The 13,824-nt window shown below is 50.2% G+C and overlaps 1 protein-coding gene across 2 annotated transcripts in view; it reads left to right on the plus strand.

The window, feature by feature from the left end:
- The window catches only part of SLC52A2 (solute carrier family 52 member 2), a 96,839-nt gene that overhangs the window by 16,814 nt on the left and 66,201 nt on the right, over window positions 1-13,824 (plus strand). For both annotated transcript variants that reach the window (XM_075847642.1, XM_075847641.1), the window contains one exon: window positions 4,295-4,397. The gene's annotated coding sequence lies outside the window, so the exon portion shown is untranslated. The remainder of the gene's footprint in view (window positions 1-4,294; window positions 4,398-13,824) is intronic.

A 13,824-nucleotide genomic window follows, 5' to 3' on the forward strand; every position in this document is an offset into this window, starting at 1 on the left:
CTTGCTATTAACATGATCTAATTAGAGGTCTAAAAAATAATGTTGTCTCCTGTGCTCATACGCGAAGTGGAATGTGGACCCCGGGTATTATTCAAGATGTCAGCTAATGTTTTAGAAAATGTTCTGATCCTTTCCAAATCAATAGGATGTCACCAATAGAACACACTACATCATATACTAATATACTTTATGTCTAAATATAGCTCTTTCATCCCCAAAGCCGCCCTATAAAGATAAGCATAGCATGGGGCGAATGTAGTGCCCATCGCTGTCCCCTTGTGTCTATGTAAAATAATGACATTTTAATATGAAATTCTTAGAACTAGTAATAATCTTTTTTTGCTGAATGTGCAGACTGTGAACGTCTGTAATGGGTGGTCAGAAGTTACACGTTAAAGAGTCAATCATGACTCTTAAAGGTCTATACGATGGGCTCCGGTACCCGCTATGGGTAACAAGCATTCCTGACCCGCTGTCTCTAGAGAGATTTTGGTAGTAGGAACAGTTGGATAAAATTCTCAGAAATTGAGTTTGATAACGGGATCTGTTGCTGACCGCCCTCCTTTATTCTGAGACTCAGCATATTCTTATACCTTTCAGCGAGACTGAGTCATGTAGAGTCGCCAATACCGTGTTATATAAGTCTTTACTTTCCAAGTCATAAGAAGATAACAATGTTTACAACCTGTACTGAGAGGATTAGGCAATCTGTGATCTTACGTGAAGTCATCAATTTTAATGTGGGATAAAACATAAGGAAGACTCTGAACTATTGGGAGGTTCACTGTGTAGATCTTTTTATTCTGTTATCACTAATGTCACTGGGTCAATTCAAATAGGGGCTCAGCCCCAACCTCCGGCCAACCTGCCTTCCAGGAAAACGTGCTTCTCGGGGAAGGGCCGCAACCAGGCATCGGATCCACTTGGGACACATCTCATCTTCCCTGTGTCTCACTTTATAAAGATAAATTCACATTACGAGAACTCCATCTCATCGAGGCACGGCGCCTCCTCTACCCATCCCATTGTCATTGTACCCCCTTATCCCATCCACCTTCCCTTACTGCAGTCAGCCTACATAGACCCGATCACTTTCTCACCCCGCATTGATTAGTATGTCCTTTTCCCCAGTATTATCTCAGCCCGTACATTTGCAAATTTTCTCAAAATTTGTGTTTTTCACAAATAAACACAATGTATTGACCAAATTTTACCTCTAACATAAAGTACAATGTGTCACGACAAAACAGACTCCAAATCGCTTGGATAAGTAAAAGCATTCCAAAGTTATTACCACATAAAGTAAGACTTGTCAGATTTGAAAAAAGGGTCTGTGTCTATAAGGCCAGAACAGGCTGTGTCCTCCATGGGCTAATAGTTGCCCCCTGGCTGGATACTGTTCTTCAACTTGTCCCGCCACACCCTACCTCCTGTCCCACATAAAAAAAAAAACAAACACAGGCCTTCTTTCCCCCATCCCACGCCCATGTTTCACATTCTGAAAAATCCGGCATTTACTGCTGGTCAGGCTGACCCCGTATCTTCCACCAGTGGTTCACTAATGGCCACTTCCGTGCCTCTCATTTATACAAACTACACTGGACCTTCCATAGAAGCTTTAAATTCTACTTCTGAGCCCCGACTTCTCCACTTCTTGCCCCCCCCCCCCCCCTGCCACATCAATACTTTGTACAGCACCATTGGAAACTCTCTTTTTGGGCTCCGGCCCCGTGGGAATTCCCTTGATCCCTGCCATGTTGGTGTCTCCTCCGGCTCAGCCTCCACACTCCTTTTTTACTGACCTAGGAGAGGGACTTAAATTTGTCCTTTTCTGAAATCCATAGAACCAGATCATACCGTTTAGCCCATAACTTCTCTATTTCAAGCTGCTTTTAAGAGGGAGGCTACAAACTACTCTCTAGATGGTATACAGTTCTTCCCAGACTACATGCTTTAATGCCCACCATTCCCTCTGAGTGTTGGCGCTGCCACGATGCGGAGGGATCTCTCCTGGCTCCTTCTTGGAGAATCTTATCCACCTTCTCGTGTTGCGTTTGTTTCTGGGGTTTTTTCCTGCTTCATCACAGTGACATTCCTATCAAGTCCTATCATGGGACACCTTGTAGCTGCAGTTAGAGGCGGCACTTCAGCTTTATGGAGACGTTCAGATCGACCTTCTCTGAGACTTTAAATTCCCAAAGTGGAGGATCTGAGACGTATGGAGGATCTGACTTCTCAAATCAATAATCGACATGAGACTTTTCTACGGAGCTGGCATTGCTGGATAACGTTTCAGGACTCCACGGACTACAAACCTATTCTAGGTGTTGTTAGACCGTCCCTGTTGGGGGGTTTGAGGGGTCCCACTCCTCCCACCACAAACTCGTTTGTTTTTTTTTCTCCGTTTCTTGTCTTGACTGTCTGCAGATCCTTTTGTTTGAAGGGTCTTCATTTTCCCCCCTACTATGATTTTCACTTTATATGAAAAAGGTTAAACATAGAATTTTTTGGGGAAAAACCAGGGTCCCAGAGATAGAGATTGGTGGTAGTTCTCTCTCGATCGATCCTTCACTGTTAGTTTTTTTGTAACGAGCTTTTTCGTATTATCCACAAGGCAAGACGGTGACAAGGTCGTCTGGGAATGAGGGTTCTTCAGTGTGAATGATTGATTTCATATTATCTTCAATGTCGCTCTTATGGGTCTAAAGCCCCATTCACATGACGTTTTTGGCCTTGGTTTCGCGTACATGCTGGTAAAAGATCTCAACGTATTGGTTCAATGGGACTGTGACTATCATGGGATCTGTTCATGATGTATACGATGAGCCAATCCTATATGGTGATTGATGTATGCCACTGTTAGGCATCCGTGTGATGCTTCTGTCACTTATAGGCTATTATGGGCATCTGTTTGACAGTATTCCGATGTATACAAGCCCGCTGAAGGACAAAAGGGCACTCTTTGGCCTCTATCGGGGTAATGAAGCCCTAAGAACACGTTTAGCACGTAGGCGGGAGCTTTCCTGGTGTACACGCTAAACGTACATCACAAATGTGATGTGAACAGGGCCTAATATGTGGGTTTGTAACACGTGTTGTCAACTTTCGGGGATGATGACCATGACCGGCCATAACATTCTCCATTCTAGTAGATGTTTACATAGAAAGGTCTGGTAACCTGTTCTTCTTCAGGATGTTCTTCAGGACTTTGGTCCATCTGTTGGTCAGTCGTCCTCCGTCTCGGGATGGACAAGGTAATGAGCAGCTATAGAGAGGCTTGAAATTCTGAGTAGAAGCTCTCAAAGCTGGAAATGAGACCCCTTGCCTGACGTTCTTGGACCTTCTTGCCCATGGGGGTGTGATGATAATATTCTTGAGATCTAGGGCTGAATTGCAGCTGCCCCTGAACTGCAGATTTGCCCACGACTTAATGGCCGTGTACCTGTGAGATTTACCATCCGTGTCTACCAGAAAAAGAGTGAAGTAATACTTGAAGATCTGAAGGCCACCGATGAAGATCACGTCCTGTGGCTCACAATGCCGGGGGCATCCGTCGTCCTGAAGAACCGGAGAGAGAAGATTTGCTTCAAGGCAAATAAGGGGAAGATGATTCTTGTTTTGTAGGATTTTTCTAGGAGTTTTTGTCCACAGATCTGCTGGCGATGAGGTTCCTCGGGGGTGGATCTGTTGCACAGGAAGAAATTGGTCCGTTCCTGGAATCCTTCTCGCTTTATGGCGTGGATCATCCATGAGGTGTCAGTGCTCCTTCCAAGAAGTGGACAGGAAAGTGGAGACTTTAGCGTAACTAATTCATACAGGTGGGAAATCCCGAAGTTACGGGGGAGCTAAGAGAAGCCTGAAAGTCTCTTTCCATCCTCGTACGTCAGGTATTTGATGTTTCCCCCCGGCAGAGCTGGTTGGGTTTCCGGTGGCAGTTTCTAGGACTTCTCTTGACCACATATCAGCTGAGATTAGGAGGTTCCTCAAAGCCGTTTCCAGACTGACGCCAGGACTTTTCCGTAGGGTGGTACCCTGGAGTCTGAGCTGGGTTCATGACTTGATAATGGGGGAGAGGGAGAGGTAATTGTAGCATTGCCCCCCATTCCTCGGGTTCTCAGGTTGTTCTCCTTGCAGAGGTGCAGACCCGGGGGAGCAGCTGCTCCTTCAGTGTCAGGAGAAGAGGGGAGATTTTAGGGCCCTGCCGGCCCCTCTGCTTCTTTTCTTCATATCCCTTAGATGGCCCATCCATATTCTTCTCAGTTTTCTTATTGTCTTTGTTGCTTTTCTACTTTAGACGGCATCTGACGGTTTCCTGTCCTGATATTGTCATTGAAGAAGCTGCAGGAAATCTGGAAGGACGAGCACGTTCCTCTCATTCCTGGAAGATCACAGAGCAGGTAATGAACATTCAGGATGTGACCCTCTTTCCTTCGTAGGTGGGGGGCGCAGGGACTCGAGTGCCGCATTCTCAGGGACATTTTATACAAGTGAATCTGGAAAGGGACATAAGAGGCACAGAGTAAGGGGAGGACTTCATAGGTCGATTATACTTGGTGAAGCTTTTAAGAGGTAAGTGTGGCCTAGAAGGAGGGACAACTTAGGTGGGGGGCTCCCTAACAGAAGTGTGGGGGGGGACTAGGAGTGCCCGCAGCTTAAGTGGGGGTTCTATAGAGTAACAGCGGGCAGAAAGCAACACACAGGGGGCACAGCTTATGTGGGGGCCATGTAGAGGTGAGGTCTCGGTAGGGGGTAGGTTATGTTTGGGGGTTATATAGAGGTGAGGTCTCGGTAGGGGGCACGGCTTGTGTTTGGGGGTTATATAGAGGTGAGGTCTCGGTAGGGGGCATAGCTTGTGTTTGGGGGTTATATAGAGGTGAGGTCTCGGTAGGGGGCACAGCTTATGTTTGGGGGTTATATAGAGGTGAGGTCTCGGTAGGGGGCACAGCTTATGTTTGGGGGTTATATAGAGGTGAGGTCTCGGTAGGGGGCACAGGTTATGTTTGGGGGTTATATAGAGGTGAGCTCTCGGTAGGGGGCACAGGTTATGTTTGGGGGTTATATAGAGGTGAGGTCTCGGTAGGGGGCACATCTTATGTTTGGGGGTTATATAGAGGTGAGGTCTCGGTAGGGGGCACATCTTATGTTTGGGGGTTATATAGAGGTGGGGTCTCGGTAGGGGGCACAGCTTATGTTTGGGGGTTATATAGAGGTGAGGTCTCGGTAGGGGGCACAGCTTGTGTTTGGGGGTTATATAGAGGTGAGGTCTCGGTAGGGGGCACATCTTATGTTTGGGGGTTATATAGAGGTGAGGTCTCGGTAGGGGGCACATCTTATGTTTGGGGGTTATATAGAGGTGAGGTCTCGGTAGGGGGCACAGCTTGTGTTTGGGGGTTATATAGAGGTGAGGTCTCGGTAGGGGGCACGGCTTATGTTTGGGGGTTATATAGAGGTGAGGTCTCGGTAGGGGGCACATCTTATGTTTGGGGGTTATATAGAGGTGAGGTCTCGGTAGGGGGCACATCTTGTGTTTGGGGGTTATATAGAGGTGAGGTCTCGGTAGGGGGCACAGCTTGTGTTTGGGGGTTATATAGAGGTGAGGTCTCGGTAGGGGGCACAGCTTGTGTTTGGGGGTTATATAGAGGTGAGGTCTCGGTAGGGGGCACAGGTTATGTTTGGGGGTTATATAGAGGTGAGGTCTCGGTAGGGGGCACATCTTGTGTTTGGGGGTTATATAGATGTGAGGTCTCGGTAGGGGGCACAGCTTGTGTTTGGGGGTTATATAGAGGTGAGGTCTCGGTAGGGGGCACAGGTTATGTTTGGGGGTTATATAGAGGTGAGGTCTCGGTAGGGGGCACAGGTTATGTTTGGGGGTTATATAGAGGTGAGGTCTTGGTAGGGGGCACAGCTTGTGTTTGGGGGTTATATAGAGGTGAGGTCTCGGTAGGGGGCACAGCTTGTGTTTGGGGGTTATATAGAGGTGAGGTCTCGGTAGGGGGCACAGGTTATGTTTGGGGGTTATATAGAGGAGAGGTCTCGGTAGGGGGCACAGCTTATGTTTGGGGGTTATATAGAGGTGAGGTCTCGGTAGGGGGCACAGCTTATGTTTGGGGGTTATATAGAGGTGAGGTCTCGGTAGGGGGCACAGCTTGTGTTTGGGGGTTATATAGAGGTGAGGTCTCGGTAGGGGGCACAGCTTATGTTTGGGGGTTATATAGAGGTGAGGTCTCGGTAGGGGGCACAGCTTGTGTTTGGGGGTTATATAGAGGTGAGGTCTCGGTAGGGGGCACAGGTTATGTTTGGGGGTTATATAGAGGTGAGGTCTCGGTAGGGGGCACAGCTTATGTTTGGGGGTTATATAGAGGTGAGGTCTCGGTAGGGGGCACAGCTTATGTTTGGGGGTTATATAGAGGTGAGGTCTCGGTAGGGGGCACAGCTTATGTTTGGGGGTTATATAGAGGTGAGGTCTCGGTAGGGGGCACGGCTTATGTTTGGGGGTTATATAGAGGTGAGGTCTCGGTAGGGGGCACAGGTTATGTTTGGGGGTTATATAGAGGTGAGGTCTCGGTAGGGGGCACAGCTTGTGTTTGGGGGTTATATAGAGGTGAGGTCTCGGTAGGGGGCACAGCTTGTGTTTGGGGGTTATATAGAGGTGAGGTCTCGGTAGGGGGCACAGGTTATGTTTGGGGGTTATATAGAGGTGAGGTCTCGGTAGGGGGCACAGGTTATGTTTGGGGGTTATATAGAGGTGAGGTCTCGGTAGGGGGCATAGCTTGTGTTTGGGGGTTATATAGAGGTGAGGTCTCGGTAGGGGGCACAGCTTATGTTTGGGGGTTATATAGAGGTGAGGTCTCGGTAGGGGGCACAGCTTGTGTTTGGGGGTTATATAGAGGTGAGGTCTCGGTAGGGGGCACAGCTTATGTTTGGGGGTTATATAGAGGTGAGGTCTCGGTAGGGGGCACAGCTTGTGTTTGGGGGTTATATAGAGGTGAGGTCTCGGTAGGGGGCACAGGTTATGTTTGGGGGTTATATAGAGGTGAGGTCTCGGTAGGGGGCACATCTTATGTTTGGGGGTTATATAGAGGTGAGGTTTCGGTAGGGGGCACAGCTTGTGTTTGGGGGTTATATAGAGGTGAGGTCTCGGTAGGGGGCATAGCTTGTGTTTGGGGTTATATAGAGGTGAGGTCTCGGTAGGGGGCACAGCTTGTGTTTGGGGGTTATATAGAGGTGAGGTCTCGGTAGGGGGCACATCTTATGTTTGGGGGTTATATAGAGGTGAGGTCTCGGTAGGGGGCACATCTTGTGTTTGGGGGTTATATAGAGGTGAGGTCTCGGTAGGGGCACAGCTTGTGTTTGGGGGTTATATAGAGGTGAGGTCTCGGTAGGGGGCACAGCTTGTGTTTGGGGGTTATATAGAGGTGAGGTCTCGGTAGGGGGCACAGGTTATGTTTGGGGGTTATATAGAGGTGAGGTCTCGGTAGGGGGCACAGCTTATGTTTGGGGGTTATATAGAGGTGAGGTCTCGGTAGGGGGCACAGCTTGTGTTTGGGGGTTATATAGAGGTGAGGTCTCGGTAGGGGGCACAGGTTATGTTTGGGGGTTATATAGAGGTGAGGTCTCGGTAGGGGGCACAGCTTATGTTTGGGGGTTATATAGTGGTGAGGTCTCGGTAGGGGGCACAGCTTGTGTTTGGGGGTTATATAGAGGTGAGGTCTCGGTAGGGGGCACATCTTATGTTTGGGGGTTATATAGAGGTGAGGTCTCGGTAGGGGGCACAGCTTGTGTTTGGGGGTTATATAGAGGTGAGGTCTTGGTAGGGGGCACAGCTTGTGTTTGGGGGTTATATAGAGGTGAGGTCTCGGTAGGGGGCACAGCTTGTGTTTGGGGGTTATATAGAGGTGAGGTCTCGGTAGGGGGCACATCTTATGTTTGGGGGTTATATAGAGGTGAGGTCTCGGTAGGGGGCACATCTTATGTTTGGGGGTTATATAGAGGTGAGGTCTCGGTAGGGGGCACAGCTTGTGTTTGGGGGTTATATAGAGGTGAGGTCTCGGTAGGGGGCACAGCTTATGTTTGGGGGTTATATAGAGGTGAGGTCTCGGTAGGGGGCACATCTTGTGTTTGGGGGTTATATAGAGGTGAGGTCTCGGTAGGGGGCACATCTTGTGTTTGGGGGTTATATAGAGGTGAGGTCTCGGTAGGAGGCACAGCTTATGTTTGGGGGTTATATAGAGGTGAGGTCTCGGTAGGGGGCACAGGTTATGTTTGGGGGTTATATAGAGGTGAGGTCTCGGTAGGGGGCACAGCTTGTGTTTGGGGGTTATATAGAGGTGAGGTCTCGGTAGGGGGCACAGGTTATGTTTGGGGGTTATATAGAGGTGAGGTCTCGGTAGGGGGCACAGCTTGTGTTTGGGGGTTATATAGAGGTGAGGTCTTGGTAGGGGGCACAGCTTGTGTTTGGGGGTTATATAGAGGTGAGGTCTCGGTAGGGGGCACAGGTTATGTTTGGGGGTTATATAGAGGTGAGGTCTCGGTAGGGGGCACAGGTTATGTTTGGGGGTTATATAGAGGTGAGGTCTCGGTAGGGGGCACAGGTTATGTTTGGGGGTTATATAGAGGTGAGGTCTCGGTAGGGGGCACAGCTTATGTTTGGGGGTTATATAGAGGTGAGGTCTCGGTAGGGGGCACAGGTTATGTTTGGGGGTTATATAGAGGTGAGGTCTCGGTAGGGGGCACAGCTTATGTTTGGGGGTTATATAGAGGTGAGGTCTCGGTAGGGGGCACAGGTTATGTTTGGGGGTTATATAGAGGTGAGGTCTCGGTAGGGGGCACAGGTTATGTTTGGGGGTTATATAGAGGTGAGGTCTCGGTAGGGGGCACAGCTTATGTTTGGGGGTTATATAGAGGTGAGGTCTCGGTAGGGGGCACAGGTTATGTTTGGGGGTTATATAGAGGTGAGGTCTCGGTAGGGGGCACAGCTTATGTTTGGGGGTTATATAGAGGTGAGGTCTCGGTAGGGGGCACAGCTTATGTTTGGGGGTTATATAGAGGTGAGGTCTCGGTAGGGGGCACAGCTTGTGTTTGGGGGTTATATAGAGGAGAGGTCTCGGTAGGGGGCACAGGTTATGTTTGGGGGCCATGTAGAGGTGAGGTCTCGGTAGGGGGCACAGCTTGTGTTTGGGGGTTATATAGAGGTGAGGTCTCGGTAGGGGGCACAGCTTTTGTTTGGGGGTTATATAGAGGTGAGGTCTCGGTAGGGGGCACAGGTTATGTTTGGGGGTTATATAGAGGTGAAGTCTCGGTAGGGGGCACAGCTTATGTTTGGGGGTTATATAGAGGTGAGGTCTCGGTAGGGGGCACAGGTTATGTTGGGGGGTTATATAGAGGTGAGGTCTTGGTAGGGGGCACGGCTTATGTTTGGGGGTTATATAGAGGTGAGGTCTCGGTAGGGGGCACAGCTTGTGTTTGGGGGCCATGTAGAGGTGAGGTCTCGGTAGGGGGCACAGGTTATGTTTGGGGGTTATATAGAGGTGAGGTCTCGGTAGGGGGCACAGCTTGTGTTTGGGGGTTATATAGAGGTGAGGTCTCGGTAGGGGGTAGGTTATGTTTGGGGGTTATATAGAGGTGAGGTCTCGGTAGGGGGCACATCTTATGTTTGGGGGTTATATAGAGGTGAGGTCTCGGTAGGGGGCACAGCTTATGTTTGGGGGTTATATAGAGGTGAGGTCTCGGTAGGGGGCACAGGTTATGTTTGGGGGTTATATAGAGGTGAGGTCTCGGTAGGGGGCACAGCTTGTGTTTGGGGGTTATATAGAGGTGAGGTCTCGGTAGGGGGCACGGCTTATGTTTGGGGGTTATATAGAGGTGGGGTCTCGGTAGGGGGCACATCTTATGTTTGGGGGTTATATAGAGGTGAGGTCTCGGTAGGGGGCACAGCTTATGTTTGGGGGTTATATAGAGGTGAGGTCTCGGTAGGGGGCACAGCTTGTGTTTGGGGGTTATATAGAGGTGAGGTCTCGGTAGGGGGCACAGCTTGTGTTTGGGGGTTATATAGAGGTGAGGTCTCGGTAGGGGGCACAGCTTATGTTTGGGGGTTATATAGAGGTGAGGTCTCGGTAGGGGGCACAGCTTGTGTTTGGGGGTTATATAGAGGTGAGGTCTCGGTAGGGGGCACAGCTTATGTTTGGGGGTTATATAGAGGTGAGGTCTCGGTAGGGGGTAGGTTATGTTTGGGGGTTATATAGAGGTGAGGTCTCGGTAGGGGGCACATCTTATGTTTGGGGGTTATATAGAGGTGAGGTCTCGGTAGGGGGCACAGCTTATGTTTGGGGGTTATATAGAGGTGAGGTCTCGGTAGGGGGCACGGCTTATATTTGGGGGTTATATAGAGGTGGGGTCTCGGTAGGGGGCACATCTTATGTTTGGGGGTTATATAGTGGTGAGGTCTCGGTAGGGGGCACAGCTTGTGTTTGGGGGTTATATAGAGGTGAGGTCTCGGTAGGGGGCACAGCTTATGTTTGGGGGTTATATAGAGGTGAGGTCTCGGTAGGGGGCACAGCTTATGTTTGGGGGTTATATAGAGGTGAGGTCTCGGTAGGGGGCACAGCTTGTGTTTGGGGGTTATATAGAGGTGAGGTCTCGGTAGGGGGCACAGCTTGTGTTTGGGGGTTATATAGAGGTGAGGTCTCGGTAGGGGGCACAGGTTATGTTTGGGGGTTATATAGAGGTGAGGTCTCGGTAGGGGGCACAGGTTATGTTTGGGGGTTATATAGAGGTGAGGTCTCGGTAGGGGGCACAGCTTATGTTTGGGGGTTATATAGAGGTGAGGTCTTGGTAGGGGGCACGGCTTATGTTTGGGGGTTATATAGAGGTGAGGTCTCGGTAGGGGGCGCAGCTTGTGTTTGGGGGTTATATAGAGGTGAGGTCTCGGTAGGGGGCACATCTTATGTTTGGGGGTTATATAGAGGTGAGGTCTCGGTAGGGGGCACAGCTTATGTTTGGGGGTTATATAGAGGTGAGGTCTCGGTAGGGGGCACAGCTTGTGTTTGGGGGTTATATAGAGGTGAGGTCTCGGTAGGGGGCACAGCTTGTGTTTGGGGGTTATATAGAGGTGAGGTCTCGGTAGGGGGCACAGCTTATGTTTGGGGGTTATATAGAGGTGAGGTCTCGGTAGGGGGCACAGCTTGTGTTTGGGGGTTATATAGAGGTGGGGTCTCGGTAGGGGGCACAGCTTGTGTTTGGGGGTTATATAGAGGTGAGGTCTCGGTAGGGGGCACAGCTTGTGTTTGGGGGTTATATAGAGGTGAGGTCTCGGTAGGGGGCACATCTTATGTTTGGGGGTTATATAGAGGTGAGGTCTCGGTAGGGGGCACAGCTTGTGTTTGGGGGTTATATAGAGGTGAGGTCTCGGTAGGGGGCACAGCTTATGTTTGGGGGTTATATAGAGGTGAGGTCTCGGTAGGGGGCGCAGGTTATGTTTGGGGGTTATATAGAGGTGAGGTCTCGGTAGGGGGCACAGGTTATGTTTGGGGGTTATATAGAGGTGAGGTCTCGGTAGGGGGCACATCTTATGTTTGGGGGTTATATAGAGGTGAGGTCTCGGTAGGGGGCACATCTTATGTTTGGTGGTTATATAGAGGTGAGGTCTCGGTAGGGGGCACAGCTTGTGTTTGGGGGTTATATAGAGGTGAGGTCTCGGTAGGGGGCACAGCTTGTGTTTGGGGGTTATATAGAGGTGAGGTCTCGGTAGGGGGCACAGCTTATGTTTGGGGGTTATATAGAGGTGAGGTATCGGTAGGGGGCACAGGTTATGTTTGGGGGTTATATAGAGGTGGGGTCTCGGTAGGGGGCACATCTTATGTTTGGGGGTTATATAGAGGTGGGGTCTCGGTAGGGGGCACATCTTATGTTTGGGGGTTATATAGAGGTGAGGTCTCGGTAGGGGGCACAGCTTGTGTTTGGGGGTTATATAGAGGTGAGGTCTCGGTAGGGGGCACATCTTATGTTTGGGGGTTATATAGAGGTGAGGTCTCGGTAGGGGGCACAGGTTATGTTTGGGGGTTATATAGAGGTGAGGTCTCGGTAGGGGGCACAGCTTGTGTTTGGGGGTTATATAGAGGTGAGGTCTCGGTAGGGGGCACAGCTTGTGTTTGGGGGTTATATAGAGGTGAGGTCTCGGTAGGGGGCACAGCTTGTGTTTGGGGGTTATATAGAGGTGAGGTCTCGGTACGGGGCACAGGTTATGTTTGGGGGTTATATAGAGGTGAGGTCTCGGTAGGGGGCACAGCTTGTGTTTGGGGGTTATATAGAGGTGAGGTCTCGGTAGGGGGCACATCTTATGTTTGGGGGTTATATAGAGGTGAGGTCTCGGTAGGGGGCACAGCTTATGTTTGGGGGTTATATAGAGGTGAGGTCTCGGTAGGGGGCACAGCTTATGTTTGGGGGTTATATAGAGGTGAGGTCTCGGTAGGGGGCACATCTTGTGTTTGGGGGTTATATAGAGGTGAGGTCTCGGTAGGGGGCACAGCTTGTGTTTGGGGGTTATATAGAGGTGAGGTCTTGGTAGGGGGCACATCTTATGTTTGGGGGTTATATAGAGGTGAGGTCTCGGTAGGGGGCACAGGTTATGTTTGGGGGTTATATAGAGGTGAGGTCTCGGTAGGGGGCACATCTTATGTTTGGGGGTTATATAGAGGTGAGGTCTCGGTAGGGGGCACAGCTTGTGTTTGGGGGTTATATAGAGGTGAGGTCTCGGTAGGGGGCACAGCTTGTGTTTGGGGGTTATATAGAGGTGAGGTCTCGGTAGGGGGCACAGGTTATGTTTGGGGGTTATATAGAGGTGAGGTCTCGGTAGGGGGTAGGTTATGTTTGGGGGTTATATAGAGGTGAGGTCTCGGTAGGGGGCACAGGTTATGTTTGGGGGTTATATAGAGGTGAGGTCTCGGTAGGGGGCACAGGTTATGTTTGGGGGTTATATAGAGGTGAGGTCTCGGTAGGGGGCACAGGTTATGTTTGGGGGTTATATAGAGGTGAGGTCTCGGTAGGGGGCACATCTTATGTTTGGGGGTTATATAGAGGTGAGGTCTCGGTAGGGGGCACAGGTTATGTTTGGGGGTTATATAGAGGTGAGGTCTCGGTAGGGGGCACAGGTTATGTTTGGGGTTATATAGAGGTGAGGTCTCGGTAGGGGGCACAGCTTATGTTTGGGGGTTATATAGAGGTGAGGTCTCGGTAGGGGGCACAGGTTATGTTTGGGGGTTATATAGAGGTGAGGTCTCGGTAGGGGGCACAGCTTATGTTTGGGGGTTGTATAGAGGTGAGGTCTCGGTAGGGGGCACAGCTTATGTTTGGGGGTTATATAGAGGTGAGGTCTCGGTAGGGGGCACATCTTATGTTTGGGGGTTATATAGAGGAGAGGTCTCGGTAGGGGGCACATCTTATGTTTGGGGGTTATATAGAGGTGAGGTCTCGGTAGGGGGCACAGCTTGTGTTTGGGGGTTATATAGAGGTGAGGTCTCGGTAGGGGGCACAGGTTATGTTTGGGGGTTATATAGAGGTGAGGTCTCGGTAGGGGGCACAGGTTATGTTTGGGGGTTATATAGAGGTGAGGTCTCGGTAGGCGGCACATCTTATGTTTGGGGGTTATATAGAGGTGAGGTCTCGGTAGGGGGCACAGCTTGTGTTTGGGGGTTATATAGAGGTGAGGTCTCGGTAGGGGGCACAGGTTATGTTTGGGGGTTATATAGAGGTGAGGTCTCGGTAGGGGGCACATCTTATGTTTGGGGGTTATATAGAGGTGAGGTCTCGGTAGGGGGCACAGCTTATGTT

The sequence above is a fragment of the Rhinoderma darwinii genome, assembly GCF_050947455.1.
Source record: "Rhinoderma darwinii isolate aRhiDar2 chromosome 5 unlocalized genomic scaffold, aRhiDar2.hap1 SUPER_5_unloc_53, whole genome shotgun sequence".
NCBI classification, from domain to species: Eukaryota; Metazoa; Chordata; class Amphibia; order Anura; family Rhinodermatidae; genus Rhinoderma; species Rhinoderma darwinii.